This window comes from Eubalaena glacialis, chromosome X, assembly GCF_028564815.1.
Source record: "Eubalaena glacialis isolate mEubGla1 chromosome X, mEubGla1.1.hap2.+ XY, whole genome shotgun sequence".
In the NCBI taxonomy this organism is placed as follows: domain Eukaryota; kingdom Metazoa; phylum Chordata; class Mammalia; order Artiodactyla; family Balaenidae; genus Eubalaena; species Eubalaena glacialis.
In genome coordinates, this window is record NC_083736.1 from 96,336,832 (window position 1) to 96,353,920 (window position 17,089).

Here is a 17,089-nt window from a genome sequence, read left to right on the forward strand (position 1 = left end):
TCAAGGTTCAAGTAATCGTCACCTCTTCTCTCCCTCCATTCAGAAGTAACTGCTTCCTCCTCAATACCTCTGAATAACATTCTTCAGCAACCCTGGTGGCACTTGCCTAATATCCTGCTGGCTACTGTCTGCCAATGGAGGGCAGGGACCAGGTCTGCCCTGTGTCTGTAGCCTCCATAATGTCCAGCACAGTGTCATGGACTCACTGGGCTCTCCATTTTGGGTCTGACAATGCTCTGCATGATCTGGCTCTTGCCTGCTACCTTAGCCAAATCTCTAGCCACCCTCCTCCTTTCCGCAGCACACTGGCTTTCTGTCAATTCTTCAAAAGTGCCAACTGCTCTCCTACCTTGGGGCTTTTGCCCACACTGACTTCACTGCCTGAAATCCTTTTCCATCCATTCGCCATCTGGTTAACTCCTACTCATCCTTCTCATGTGAGCTTAAAACATTGCTTCTCAACGAAGTCTGCCTTGACCTCTCAGAAAAACTGTATGTTTATCACCCCACCAGACATCTCATAAGCTCGCAGTCACGGGAGAGGGAGGGAGGGAGAGTGGAGGTCTCAGAACAGACCTACCCTCTCCCTCCACCGCCGTGACTAAAGGCCTGCCCTGTGGGTTGTTGGTCAGGAGTGAATACTTTGGGTTTCAAGGATAACACAAGACCTGCTGCTCCCCTAGGATGCCTTGCCCTTCCCAGCCCATTCTCTTGCCCCTTGGGGCACAGGGTTTCTTAAGACTCTGCCAAGTTACCTGCTTATCATGAAAAAGAGCAGCAAAATGTGCCAGAAAGAAGAGTCAGGTCAGGTGGGGCCTAAAGCTTGGTTTCTTATCGTGAGGCCTCTTGTCTTGGAACCTCATGATGTCTTGGTTCTCAGTGGTCTGGGATTTGAGATCAGAACTAGGTAATAAGAGTAAAAGATAAAGTTAGACAAACTCAGAGGTAGGAATGGAGGATGGAGAACAACACATATATGGGAGCAGGACTTGTAATGAGGAAGATCAGGGCAGAATGACGGCATTCTAATTTTGTTGATTTTGGAAGGGCTTTCCATTACTTTCTACTGCTTCCGAGTTGTGAAATTTGCCTAAAGTTAGCCTTTTAGGCAGAGGTTATGAATTGGCAATTGCAGTCTGGATCTGGTCCTCAAACTTGTTTTAGTTGGCCAACACAGTGTCTATAAAACATATTTGAATGAGTTACCAACATTTAAGGATTGGAAGATTTCATATAAAACTTTTTATTTTTGGCTTCTCTTGAAAAAAATGGGAAAATCTGGCTGCCCAGGCCCACGTTCCCATCCAGCAACAGTCAGCTGGAACTGAGTACCGCCGTCCCGTTTGGATGAGACATATTCTTTCCCAGTTTTCCACAGTTCCCATCCAATTTGCTTCACTTATTTATGTTACCTGCCTGGCTCTGTAAGCATGTGAGTTTGCAACCCTTGATTTTTTTCAAGTTTTATTATGGAAAAAATCCAACATATACAAAAGTAGAGAGAATCATAAGATGAACCCCCATGCACACACCATCCAGTTTTAACAACTGCATTCATAGCCAATCTTGTTACATCAGTGCCCTCACCCATTCTCCAGCACTGCTACCTCCTACCCCTGGATTATTTCGAAGCAAATCCAGACATTATATCATCTTATCAGTAAATATTTCAATATGTGTCTCTAAAAGATAGACCCTTTTTATCAACAGAACCATAGTATTACTATCACAGCCAAAACATGACCAATTCTTTATTATCATCAAGTATCCACTCTAACGTTTTAATTCTTCTCCATGTTATTCATTTCATTTGATTTCCTTTCTCTTTCTTTGAGGAGAAATAAGAATAAGAAGGGTTGGTCTAGGAAAGGGGAATGGGAGTAGAAATATGACTAGGATATCCTGTTCTCTAGAAAGTAACAGATGGAATGATTCCTTGTGTCTGTGTGAGATCTTTATCCCTTTATACGTTTCTGATTTTTTTAAAAAATATGTCTGATTTCACTTGCTCCCTAGAACAACTTTGTTTACATGGGGCTGGGTTTTGCTTTCACAATTTTGTATGAAACCACATAGATACAGTGGGTTAAGTGGGTTTTGCAAATTACAGAGATAGTAATAGAGCTGCCACAAGAACCCAGACCACCTGACTCGTAGTCAGGTCTCTTTCTGTTGTGCCACATATGAAAGGCATATGTGATGATAGGACGCAGTATAGAGTAATAGCCTTTCCTGAGCACTAACTCTGTGGCCAGGGGCTGTGATAGGTACATAAGTTATATTATTTATTCCTCTCATCAGTTCTCTATTATTCCAATCTTAGAGAGAAGAATGCTGAAGACATAGAGGTTAAGTAACTTTCTCAGGAACAAATAGCTGGAACAAACAACCGGCAGAGCTAGGACTGGAAGCCAGATCACTCTAACACTAGCATCCCAGTGCTTTACCACATTATTAATCTTGACAGAGGAAGGGCTTTAGAGTCAGACGGACTTGACTTCGAATCCTAGCTTTTATTCACTTTGTGACTGGGCAACAACTGTCTCATCTTCATTTATTTATTTTTTTCCTCATCTTTAAATGGAAATAATAGTACCTAACTCCTAGGATTAATGGGACAATCAAATAAGATCATTCATTTTAATTATTTAGCACATCACTTGGCACAGAGTAAAGGCTCAATAAATGAAAGCTACCAAAAGGGGGAGGTTTATAATAGTACTATAGCCACCAAAGTGCCTCAGCAAAAGGATCAGTTCTATCTTACGTTATCCCAGCAACATGTGGTTCATGATTGGTGTTTCTATACATTTTTATATGGGAAGTAAAATGAAAGTATGCTTTATACTTTGAAATGAAAGAGCGTTTTTCATTCTAATTCTGAAGATTTTAATTGTCAAAGGCACAACAGGTTTGATGTGGAAATTCCATAATCCAGTCTGCCACAAAGCCTCTTGGCTTTTCATCCTAAGAGCTAACTTCTCAGATACTTGAAAACTAGTGCCAAGTGATTCTGGAAATCTTTTCTGGAGTTTAAGGGGAAGACGTATGTTTGAGAAAGTCTTGAGATGGTGTAAACATGTCACAAATCTGATCAATCGCCAACCCCCCACCCCAGGGAGGTGGTATAATGGGAGGGTGATTTCAAGCTCCGCTGCTCACTTTTCCCCATTTCTTAGCACCTACAGATTCCGAAGTATTTTAGGGATGAGGTCAAAGAGCAAAAGTGGGTGGGCTAAACAAAGTGGTATAGAATATACCAAACAGAAACAACCAATTTTTGGAAAGATATTGCCTATGTTCTGGGAGCCAAAAAGGCAGGGGCCAAGGACAGGCCTGCTAATTTTTACTGGCCTCAGGGAAATAAGGTTAAGGGCAGAGGGCACAAGGGTCCATATAAGGAGAATCCTTGCACAGCTTTCACTTAGCTAATGTATTAGTTTCCTAGAGCTGCTGTAAATAACTATCACAAACTTAGTGGCTTACAATACATATTTATTATCTTTTAGCTCTGTAGGTTAGAAATCCAACATGGGTCTCACTAGGCTGAAATCAAGGTGTCAGCAGAGCTGCATTCCCTTCTGGAGGCTCTGGAGACTAGTATGTTTCCTTGTCTTTTCCAGCCTGCATTTTTTTTGACTCATGATCCCTCTCTTCCATCTTCAAAGCCAGCAAGGCCATTCAGAGTCCTTTTCACATCTCATCATTCTGACCTACTCTTCTGCCTCTGTCTTTTACTTTTTTTTTAAATTATTTATTTATTTATTTATTTATTTATTTATTTATTTTTGGCTGTGTTGGGTCTTCGTTTCTGTGTGAGGGCTTTCTCCAGTTGCGGCAAGCGGGAGCCACTCTTCATCGCGGATGCGCGGGCCTCTCACTATCGTGGCCTCTCTTGTTGCGGAGCACAGGCTCCAGACGCGCAGGCTCAGCAGCTGTGGCTCATGGGCCTAGTTGCTCCGCGGCATGTGGGATCTTCCCAGACCAGGGCTCGAACCTGTGTCCCCTGCATTAGCAGGCAGATTCTCAACCACTGCGCCACCAGGGAAGCCCCTCTCTTTTACTTTTAAGTGCCTTTGTGCTTACATTGGGCCCATCCAGATAATCCAGATCATCTCTCTATTTTAAAGTCAGCTGATTAACAACCTTAATTCTATCTTCTACCTTAATTCTCCTTTGGCATATAACGTAGCACATTCACAGGTTCCAGGGAATAAGACATGGACATCTTTGGGAGGAGGTATTATTCTGCTTACCACAGCTGCTGAATGTTCGAAAGAGAATTGGCCCCTCTTACTAAAGAGAGACTAGATTAAGGACAGTTGTGGGACTTCAGCAATACCGACAGACTATTTAAGTTTCAGGTGTTATTTGTAAAATGGCCTGCTATACACCTGCTCTTGAATGGGAAGATAGCATACTTGTAAGTATGACAATTTGTTCCCAATGATTTTTTAACTTTAACACAATTTCGATTAAAAGGGGAAAATAAGCAAGAAAACCGAAAAATAGTCTTAAAAGTAATAAGGAAGACTCATCTCACCACAAATTAGAGCAAGCTACAAAGCAGTAATCTTTAAGACTGTCATGCTGGCTCAAAAGTGAGATATTTATCAATGGAACAGAGGAGAGAGGTTGGAAGTAGCTTTAGCATATATAACATTAACAGATGTCAAATATACACCATAAAGCAATGAGCAAAATATTTTATATTAAGTAAGCACTTTGAAACAACTGGATAGCAATGCAGAAAAAATTAGAACTACACATCTACTATAGGGCACAATTGATCACAGCTGGGATTTTCACTGAGTTAAAATCAGGTAAAATCAAATCTTAGAATAGACAACTCTTCATAAGCACAATTATTTGATAAAGTATAATTACAACTGTGGGGAAGAGGACAGACAATTCACAGAACAAAAAAAGCACATAGCATAAATCAATACTTGAAAAATATGTATACCTCATTATGGGACAATGAAGTAGAAATACAAAAAAGTACCATTGTATACCTACTTAACCAAAAAATTGTTTTGAGAGATAAAACCCAATATTCGTGAGGCTGGGGGAAATACATAATGTTAGAAATGATGATCATAATAACTGCAGTAACCAACCCACATTCCTCATAACATTTCTGTGCAGGGGGACTTGGTTTCTCCCATTTAATAATGGAGGAAACTGTGACTCAGAGAGGTGGGGTAACTAGTCCACCCTCACATAGCTAGTATAGGCAGAACCAGCTTAATCAAACTTTGTTGAAGTCCAAACCCTGTGTTTTTAAGCAGAACTCCTCCTACGAATATGTAACTAGAGCAATGAAAAAATTCTTACCCTCTGACTAATGTATTCCAGGCCCAGAAATGTAGCCTGCGAAAATAATTTCAAAGAAAAAACAACCTCTCTATATCCATGTCTATATCTAACTATGCACACAAAGATGTTTATTAATTCAACAAATAGCTATTGATTGCTCATAATCTACCAGGGGGAAAAACTATAAGCAAATTCCAATATACGAATGCAAACATTAAAATGATCAATGTGAAGAATATGATCAAATGTGTAAAAGAATTTATGAAATGATGTTAAAGGAAAAAAAAAAAAGTTGACCACACTATTGGATATCCTCTATGCAGAAACAACTGGTCACAGGGTGAGATTCATGAGCTAAATTTAATCAGAAAAGTTTTGTGACTTGGGATGGGAATTGCGGGAAATTTCTAATAAGGACTTTTTCAGTGGGGAACCCTGTCGCTTGACCTTGGCGAAACCAGGGGGTAAGTTTTAGTGTTGATTGCCTATAAAAGCCAACTTTGCAAAAGTGGTGGTCTACGCGCCCCATGGTTGGTGGGTAAGAGCTTTAGTCCCAGAGAGAACACTCCCTCCCCTCCCCGCCCGCCCGCCCTCCGAGAGGTCAGCAGCACGTGCTGCTTGAATGGGAAACCCGGGGCGGCAGAGCGCACAGGCAGGCAGGCGCGGGCGACCCGTGTAGGCGTGCTTGCCGCGGGCGGTTCCAGTGGAAGGTGAGCTCAGCCCACAGGATGGAATCATTTTCATTTACAGAATCACTACATTGATCCCCTTTTCGCTGAAGTTAAACCACTGTGTGTCGTGGGCTACGGGGGCATTCGGCTTCCATTCGCTACCCCTCTTCGCAATCTGAGACCCTCTAGCGGCTGTGGCTGGCACCCAGAGCCCCAAGGCAGAGGTTTGGGGGTGGGACTGGAGGGGCGGGGGTAGGGGTGGGGGTGGGGCTTTTTACAGTCTGTGTCCATTTGAATATGTGGGTCCTTACCAATTATGCCACTAATTGTTTAAACGATTGCAAGACTAAAAAAAAATTTTAATCACTAATCTGTTTTTGAAAGGACTTTTAAAAATTTCCTTCCTGAATACCTCTTAGTTAATGCAGACTGGTGAGCAGGGATACCCTTCTGGGGCGCTGGCTTTGTCAGTGCCTGGCTCACCAGGCTTTCTTCTCTGATGAAGAATTGTTCATGTTTTCTATAGGAAGGAGTTTGATGATATTAAGCCAGCGGTCCCCAACCTTTTTGGCACCAGGGACCGGTTTTCGTGGAAGACAATTTTTCCACGGTAGGTGCGGGGCGGGGAGGGGAATGGTTCAGGCGGTAATGCGAGCGATGGATGAAGCTTTGCTCTCTCGCCTGCCGCTCACCTCCTGCTGTGCGGCCCGGTTCCTAACAGGCCGCGGACCGCTACCGGTCCGCGCCTCGGGGGTTGGGGACCCCTGTATTAGGCCGCTAGATTTACGAAATATTTCCCGAACTCCTTGGGTTAGCCAGTTGGAATTTCACATTGGAAAAACTCTGCCATAAATGGACAATTGTTTCTTGTTTGACCTCACTGGGAGCAACTCGGCAGCTAGTGGGGGACATTCTAATGCCCAAAAGAAGCACAGAATGAAATAGACTGATGTGACCATTGGGATATTTTCAAGCTAAAGATCTCATGTGCACGTTTGTGCAAAAGAGAAAAGAGCCAATAATGCCAAAAAAAAAGAGAGAAGAGCCAATAATGCAGAGCTCAGAGCATGACTAGGACAGAGCATTTGAGTGCAACAGGTCCCTAAGGGAAGAGGTTATTTAGGTTTTTGATCCACATTGAGGTAATTTTTGGATATGGTGTAAGGTAAGAGTCCACCTTCATTTTTTTGCAAGTGGATATACAGTTTTCCTAGCACCATTTGTTGAAGAGACTGTCCTTTCCCTATTGAATGGTCTTGGCACCCTTGCTGAAAATCATTTGGCCATATATGTGATCCACAAACTGCTTTTATAAGTATTGCCAGACAAACCATACCAATAAACTAAACACACACACACACACACACACACACACACACACACACACACACACAAAACCCCACTAAAATAGGAACATTTTGGAAGCATTGGATTCAAAGTAGGAGAGAGTTGGTCACGTTCATGCTCTGATTTTGCCTTGCTTTTTAAAGTATGACACTTCCAGATTCCAATGATATTGTGTGTTCATAGACTGCTTATAATTCACCCAGAGAAAGGGAGATCATGTTGTCTTTTAAAAAGGACAGCTTAAAACAGAGAAAAAGGGATGCAGTTAAATATTCAATAGTTCAGGTAGAAGAACAAATTAAAAAAAAAAAAAGCCAGGTTGATACAGAATGATTTTACCTGCTTAAGTTTTATCCAGAAAATTACATGATGATATATTAAAGTAAATGCTTAATACATCAGAGTGTCCAAGAAATGGGGTTCTTCTTCTTAATGGAGCTTTCTGATGAATTGAAATTTAACAAGAAAATCATGTTTTTGTGTATTTCCATCTTTTCTGTTGAAAAACTTGTGAAAACATTCATTAGTCCATTTTCCTCTCAAATTTAGAGCATAGTAAACAAAATTCAATGTTTACTTCAACGAGTATGTATACATCAAAGTGAAAAGACTTTGGTTTGAATTCTATTATAGCCACTCATCAGCTGTGTGATTTGGGGCAGGTTACTTATCCTCTTTGTGTCTTAGTTTCCTTATCTGCCAAATAGTGATCATCGTAATCCATGCATATTGCTCAGCACAATATTTGGCACATCATAAGCCCTCAGGAAATTTTAGCTGTTACCATCCATTACCACTGTTTTGTTTTTTTTGTTTTTTGAATTCTGCAACATCCTCGGTGCAATTGGGGAACAAGAAAATAGGAGACGCAGTGGGCAGAAATTTCAGGTGCTTCCTGTGCAGGTAAGGGATATAAGCATTGCATCTATGAAATGGTTAAGTTTCAGTGAGATGCCAGAAGCTATGAAGGTTCTGATCCATACCTCAAGCCTACAGGAATGTAGGGAAGGGAGGTAACAGCTGGGTAGGAGGGCTTAGGAAAGGGAGGAGCAGTGACAGAAGGAGGAAAAGGCAAAAGAGAAGCAGGTAAGCCCTGAATGATTCAGCTAGATGAGGGGAGGGCACAGGAATAGTACAAGCAAGGACGTAGGGTCAGAAATGAGCATGGCATGTTCTGGGGATAGGCTGTGAGGTTGTAGTATTTCAGACTCATCATTCTGGAGATCAAATTTCTTTGCTGAGACAGTAACTGGGAAAGATGTAGGCAATTAGACTGCATGTGTGCTGACCCCTGGGACTTTCTTTAAAAGATTATACAAAGCATAACACAATGAAAGCAACAGGAAAAAAACCCCAGGAAAATTAAAATTTAAAAAAACGGAGAAAAGGGAGAAAAAGACTTTCCTGGCAATTTGTTTTTTCCTGTGATAAATATACAGTCCTGATAAACTGAAGTTCCTTGCAAATGTGATGTTATTTAATTGAGAGGATGGTGTATAATGTTATAAGGCTTATCAGTTATATGGGAGAAGAAGCTACACTTGTGCACAGGTCCCTGAAATGTAGCAGAGGAGGTATTAAAAGAGTTATTAAAAATACCGTTTGACGCGTATATATGGAATCTAGAAAAATGGTACTGATGAACCTAGTGGCAGGGCAGGAATAGAGACGCAGATGTAGAGAAGAGACCTGTGGACACAGCGGGGGAAGAGGAGGCTGGGATGAATTGAGATATTAGCATTGACATATATACACTACCATGTGTAAAATAGGTAGCTAGTGGGAAGCAGCTGCATAGCACAGGGAGATCAGCTCGCTGCTTTGTGACCACCTAGGGGGTGGGATGGGGAGGGTGGGAGGGAGGCTCAAGAGGGAGGGGATATGGGGATATATGTGTACATATAGCTGATTCACTTTGTCGTACAGCAGAAACTAACACAACATTGTAAAGCAATTATAACCCGATAAAGATGTAAAAAAAATACCTTTTGATTTTTGCCAGTGAATTGAGGCTTTCTCATGGTTCGCAGGGGAGGAAATGATAAGGAGGAGTAGGGTGAGGCTAAAGGACCTGGTTTCTGGCCTTGACTTTGCTTGTTACTCCTGGACAGCGATCTCATGACTTGTGAAGATGACTTCCTCATCTCTTCATGTCCCACATATTTACTAGGATCACAGCTGGTAACCAGCTTCCTTACTTTCTGTTTGGAATGAATGGATTGATCACTTTTTAAAAAATTGATTTTTATTGGAGTATAGTTGATTTACAATGTTGTGTTAGTTTCAGGTGTACAGCAAAGTGAATCAGTTATACATATACATATATCCACTCTTTTTTAGATTCTTTTCCCATATAGGCAATTACAGAGTACTGAGTAGAGTTCCCTGTGCTATACAGTCAGTTCTTATTAGTTATCTATTTTATATATAGTAGTGTGTATATGTCAATCCAAATCTCCCAATTTATCACCCCCCCTTTCCCCCTTGGTAACCACAAGTTTGTTTTCTACATCTGTGAGTCTGTTTCTGATTTGTAAATAAGTTCATTTGTACCACTTTTTTAGATTCCACATATAGGTGATATCATATGCTATTTATCTTTCTCTGTCTGACTTACTTCACTCAGTATGACAATCTCTAAGTCCATCCGTGTTGCCGAAAATGGCATTATTTTGTTCTTTTTTATGACTGAGTAATATTCCATTGTATATATGTACCACATCTTCTTTATCCATTCCTCTGTTGATGGACATTTAGGTTGCTTCCATGTCCTGGCTATTGTAAATAGTGCTGCAATGAACATTGCGGTGCAAGTATTTTTTTGAATTATGGTTTTCTCTGAATATCTGCCCAGGAGTGGAATTGCTGGATCATATGGTAGCTCTATTTTTTTCTAGTTTCTTAAAGAATCTCTATACCGTTCTCCATAGTGGCTGTACCAATTTACATTCCCACCAATAGTGTAGGAGGGTTCCATTTTCTTGGCACCCTCTCCAACATTTATTGTTTGTAGATTTTTTGATGATGGCCATTCTGACTGGTGTGAGGTGATATCTCATTGTAGTTTTGACTTGCATTTCTCTAATAATTAGTGATGTTGAGCATCTTTTCATGTGTGTTTTGCCCATCTGTATGTCTTCTTTGGAGAAAGGTCTACTTAGATCTTCTGCCCAGTTTTTATTGGGTTTTTGTTTTTTGATATTGAGCTGCATGAGCTCTTTGTATATTTTGGAGATTAATCCCTTGTCAGTTGCTTCATTTGCAAATATTTTCTCCCATTCTGAGGGTTGTCTTTTCGCTTGTTTATGGTTTCCTTTGCTGTGCAAAAGCTTTTAAGTTTAATTAGGATAGAAAGTCCAGAGATAAACCCACGCACCTGTGGTCACCTAATCTATGACAAAGGAGGCAAGAATATACAATGGAGAAAAGACAGTCTCTTCAATAAATGGTGCTGGGAAAACTGGACAGCTACATGTGAAAGAAAGAAATTAGAACACTCCCTAACACCATACAAAAAAAAATCAAAATAGATTAAAGACCTAAATGTAAGGCCGGATACTATAAAACTCTTAGAGGAAAACATAGGCAGAACACTCTTTGACATAAGTCGCAGGAAGACCTTTTTCGATCCACCTCCTAGAGTAAGGAAAATAAAAACAAAAATAAACAAACGGGACCTAATTAAACTTTCACTCTCTTAAATAGAGTGTTAAGCCGAGAGAGTTATGAGGCTATAGAATATGTTCACCTAACGCAAGAACAGATTTGGCCATGCAGATTCCTGAAGTCTAAGCTTTTGTGTTAAATAAACAACAGAAGAACCAGCTTAGCACCCTGCAATATTTCCATCTGACTCCCTGTTGGAGTTGAGGTTTTGACATGGTAGGTGAGCCCATGGAATTCATTGGACACCCTTAGAAATTCCTTCAGGATAAAATGAAGGTATAGGACCATTTTGGGTGGGGTTTTTTGTTTGTTTTTATTTTGAGGTGCTAGGGCTGGGGACCTGGGCCAGGGGCAATCACATGGTAGTAGGGTTCCCTCTCTGTGCTGACTTTCCCTCTTTCCTCATGAATATTTCAATCCTGGTGAGACCCCTTGAAGTGATCATTTGAGTTAAAGGAATGTAGAGATGAGAGGAAAAGAGAAAGAGTTGCCGCCTTGTTTTATCTTGTGATGGGGACTATGGAAGGAGATATTAGGGACTGATTTGCATATTAACCTGAGTTCTGTTTTTCCTTTCTTCTTTTTTGTAAAGCTCAGCTAGCCAGGGCCACCTCCTTGTGCCCCACTGGCTACCTCCCAGAGACACTACTCAGCTGCCAGTGCCCACTAACTCCCCAGCTCCCTACTCCCCAGCAACAGCTCAGGGCCCAGCCATGCACGTGGGTCACCAAGGCCTTTTATTTCCACTCCTGACTTCAAAACATCTTTCGCTTCATCTCTTTGTCTCTCTTGTTCAAGGGGAACTGGTCAGACTATTCCCTAATCTCTACTCTGCCTCCTGTTTTTTCCTAAACCAAGATTCTTGGGCCAAGAATAGAAAATTGTGTTCCAGCTCTGCAGTTCTCAGAGAGGCCCTAGTTTTGTCTGGGCTGTGGTTCAGAAGGGTCCAGGTGTATCAACTATGCTGCCCATGCCTGGGTGCCGCCTCTTCAATCACTTGTGTCCCCTTGTTTGTGAAGCACAACAGAGTGTGCTTTCAGAGGGAGTCTTTTGTATTCCTAGAGTCTAAAAATATTTGCATGTAAATGTTGGGAATCCAGACAGTCTCCTTAAGATCTATGCTTTGCATGGGGAGGCATGCAGACCATCGGGGTGCATTTGAAAATTAAATTTACACCATTGCACTTTGGGTCCCTGCCCCAGAGCATTGCAGTGACATCTGAGAAGGAGAGAGTGTGACATTGATCAAGGCAAAGCATAAATAACCACATTTCAAAATGAATACTAATTGCATAATGACAGTTTCCAAACTATTAGCCTACTTTACAAAAAAAGTTAATTCAACACCAGCCCAGAGCTGGCTATGGCTTATGTTCTGTGCTGCCACAGTTGGCAGGCACAGCTTTGCCAGGGGATTGGGAGAAACGCGGGTTATTGTAATGGAAGCACACTTGGCCTTTTGTGAGGAGGGTACAAACTGCATCACTCTCTCAAGCCCCTGCTGTTCAGTGTTCAAGAGTAGACACCAGGATACTGCATGCCTTCAGGGGAAGCTGCTTACTTTTCCTAGAGGTAAAAATGGCCCAGTGCCGAAGCTTGGGAAGGAGCCTTGAGTTTGTAGCCCCTTGAAGGAAAGAGTTCTGGGCGGATGGAGGTGATGAGCACAGAGGAGCTGAACCTGGCCTCGTGTGTGCTGCCCCTGGCTTGGAAATCCTGGGCCCAGGGGAGGGTACGGCCACACAGAGGCTGGCCTTCTCCAGGATGAACTGTGCATGCTACCCAAGGCAGGCCACTCCACTGCTCTGGGCCTGTGTTTTCTCATCTGCAAAATAAGGGAGTGGACTGGATGACCGTGAAAGCCCCCTCCAGTTCAGAGAGAATACCAGGGTCTCTTCCTCTAAGCTGAGTATCCCTCAGAAAAAGAAAGGCACTTGGCTTGGAAGAGTGGCATGAAATGACTGGACTGATTCTCTGTCATCACTGTCCTTTGACTGCAGGACTTGTGAACATTTGTCTCATTTGCCAAATTAACGTGACCCTGTGTGGAAGTACATTAAAGGAAGATGAGAAAGTGTCTGCTAAGAAGAGGAGGTGTCTGACACAAGAGTTCATTCTCTTTGGGACGTTCTATTGCCTTGACTAGTTGGGAGGGAGCATTAGGAAAGCCTGAAATGAATCCCCAAATGATAATTTCGTGCAGCATTCTTAGGAAGAAGGGTATGTGATGAGAGTTACATTATGATATGATTTGCCTCCAGCAAGTGTCCACTCAAGGTCTGAGAACCCCTGCCTATGTACCACTTTATACCAGCTCCCCCACCTCCATCAACAGGAGGCCCTGGGCTACAGGATTCAAATTAGACAAAGTAGGATTTACCAATCAGGAAATACAGGGAAGGACTCTGGTATTTTACTTTCAGGTTTTCATCAATTCCGAGAGTCATACCAGCACTAAATGTCTGGGTGGGAAAACAGTATATCTGTATGTGTTCAGAGCATGCCCAACTTTAAGCATATTACCCTATGTTCAGAATGCAAGCAAATGTCTGATTGTTTTTTTGAAAACAACTCAGATCAAACTCTCTTCCCTTTTATAAAAATACACTTACAGGGACTTCCCTGGTGGCGCAGTAGTTAAGAATCTGCCTGCCAATGCAGGGGACACAGATTCGAGCCCTGGTCTGGGAAGATCCCACATGCCGCGGAGCAACTAAGCCCGTGTGCCACAACTACTGAGCCTGTACTCTAGAGCCCGTGAGCCACAACTACTGAGCCCATGCACCGCAACTACTGAAGCCCACATGCCTAGAGCCCATGCTCCCAACAAGAGAAGCCTCCGCAATGAGAAGCCTGTGCATCGAAACGAAGAGTAGCCCCCGCTCACCGCAACTAGAGAAAGCCCGCGCGCAGCAACGAAGACCCAATGCTGCCAAAATAAATAAATAAATAAAAATACACTTACAGTACTGTAACTCTTTGTTTAAAAAGTCACTTTTCACACCAATCTCAAGGAAGATACTTGTATTCTCAACCAAATAATTATTTCTAGTCTCTCCTTTCCTTGCCCTTTTTTCCTAAGTACTTGTAGTCCAAAGGATGGCTGGGATTTTGATTCTCAGGCTCTTCCAAGTTAGACCTCCAAGGTTCTGACTAGATTTGTTTGAAACAAGATCCAGGTTACATAAATCTAATTCTAATCAAAAAAGCTTTCTTTCCCCCCAAATACCTCATACCTTCTCCCTGCTTAATTTGACCACAAAAATGACTATTGTGTGGGCTTCCCTGGTGGCGCAGTGGTTAAGAATCCGCCTGCCAATGCAGGGTACACGGGTTCGAGCCCTGGTCTGGGAAGATCCCACATGCCACGGAGCAACTAAGCCCGTGCACCACAACTACTGCACTTCCGCTCTAGAGCCCGCGAGCCACAACTACTGAGCCCATGTGTCACAACTACTGAAGCCTGCGTGCCTAGAGCCCGTGCTCCACAAGAGAAGCCACCGCAATGAGAAGCCTGCGCACCACAACGAAGAGTAGCCCCTGCTCACTGCAACCAGAGAAAAGCCCACGTGCAGCAACGAAGACCCAACACAGCCAAAAATAAAATAAAAATTAAAAAAAAAGACTATTGTGAAAACTGTCACGTGTTCATCAATGTGAAACAACTTTAGAAAGAAAGAGCACATCCAGAATTATTACTGTAAAATGCTGAAGCACTTGTACTTCTCCTGAGATTATGTTTTTAAAATTTGTCACCCAAAACTGCCACCTTTATAGGTCTTTATAGACCATCTATCTCAGGTAAATATATTTGCCCATAGTCAATTTCTAATGATTTTTAATAAATGGAAATAATTTCCTTATATTAAAATAATTAATTTCTGATCTATGCTTTGGGAATATTTGAAATGCACTTTAAGAGGATGCTGTTTGTGAGATTATTTTAAAAGACCTCTCCCTTTTAAAACCCAGACTGAGGGGAACCTATCTTATGCAGAAACGTTTTGCATATTTCCTCTGCCCCCATCCCACCATCCTTCCTTAAATCATCTGGCACCTGGAAGAAGTAGATGTGTTTTTTTTTTTGTTTTTTGTTTTTTTAAAAAAATTTATTATTTTTGGCTGCATCAGGTCTTCGTTGCTGTGCGCGGGCTTTCTCTACTTGTGGTGAGCGGGGGCTACTCTTCATTGCGGTGCGCGGGCTTCTCATTGCAGTGGCTTCTCTTGTTGCGGAGCACAGGCTCTAGGTGCGCGAGCTTCATTAGTTGCAGCACGTGGGCTCAGTAGTTGTGGCTCGCAGGTTCTAGAGTGCAAGCTCAGTAGTTGTGGTGCAGGAGCTTAGTTGCTCCGCGGCATGTGGATCTTCCCAGACCAGGGATCGAACCCGTGTCCCCTGCATTGGCAGGCGGATTCTTAACCACTGAGCCACCAGGGAAGTCCTATGTTTTTTAAAATAGTATATATGTCTCTTGAAGACCCCATCCACTTATGGGGAAGGGTATTTACTTTTTTGCTTCTTCCAGGCAGCCTGAGATGAATAAATGTTCTGTTTGTCAGACTGCAGCTGAGAGTGAACTGTGGGATTTGTGCACTGGGTACTGTTTGAGTCTCAGGGTGGCAAGGCTGTATGGGGTCCTGGAGCTTCAATTTGTACAGATCCCATAGTTCCAAGAGGACTTACAGCATTGAGGAACCTGATGTTTAACAAGAAGGAAAGGGGGCAAAAATGGGAAATGAGAATGGTTGTTTCAAAATCACTGGGGGAGGATGGCAATGGGTATGCACAGGCGCATCCTGGATGTCCCTCACTCCCAACAGGGGCTGGGGCCTCTGCAGTAGCAATAACCTCTTTTCTGCAGGAGTCCCACATTTGATACAACCACCTTGCTGACATTTGGCATCCATATGTGTGAAGGGAGGGAATAAAGGAATGCAAAGTATTGGACAATACTGCAAAAGTCATATGCTTTTCCATGAAAATAAAGCCTCCCTTCAAACTAGGAACATGTAACTGCTGTGAAACTTGTCTTTGATAAGTCCCTTCTCCCCAACCCACTTCCTGCGCGAGGAAATTCTGGTGTCACTGTGACACCCCTATCTGAAGTCACTGCAGTCACTTCATAGCATGACTGTTCATAAAATCACTGTACATTGCTAGAAATTGATCAGAAGCATGAGTTCTACTGAAAAGAAAGTAATATTTTAAAAATAGTTGGCCTGGCCTCCTTTTCCCACCTCCCATTTTTGTTTTTCTTTTCTCACCTGGCAGTTTTACATGAAGACGACATTATGGGTAAAGCAAAGATCTGCTTCTTTTTAATGAGTGCCTATTCTGGAACTCTGTTCAGGGGACCATCTCTCGGATGTTGAGGGTGACAAAATACACCTCAAAGTGTGACTGTCTGCCTCTGGGCTGGGGAAGCTACAATAATAGGCTCTTTTGGGCTGGGAGTGCCGGGTGAGAAAACAGAGAACCATTTTCTGATCTTAATGGAGCCCCCTCTTGTGTCTTGGAACCAGAATGGTTCCTATTCCCCTATCACCTCCATAAAATGGAGGGCAGTGAACAGAATTTGGAGAGTACCGGATGGATGTTTGGCTGCCACGTCCTTTCCTTACAGCCCTGTGAGCAGCCTCTTAGGAAGATTCCCTTAGAGTCCATGGCTGTTGAGCTCCTTGAATAGAATATGTCCCTGCCTGGAAACACACTGTACTCTCACCAGAGGGTCATCCCTTCCCACCTTGCACATGTATGTGCTCCCAACGGGTCAGGGTACGGATGGGGATGGGGGGAGGAGAACGTGTGGTCAGTGTAAACCTGCCACAGGCACTGGGAGGACTCCGTTACCTATTCTGGTGACTCAGAGCTATTACATTATGAAAGGAAGCTCCTTCGACATTCTGTTTGAATTGCACTGTCTTAGCCATTCCCATGCATACCCAACTTAGTCCATTTGACACCAAAAATCAATATATTGCTAACTTGCATCTTTATTGAAAACACAATGTTTTCTCCAAAAACAACAGGTACTGATTTTGTCCATTTATTCAATTTATCCAACAGGATTTTGGTGAATTGCTTTTGATGT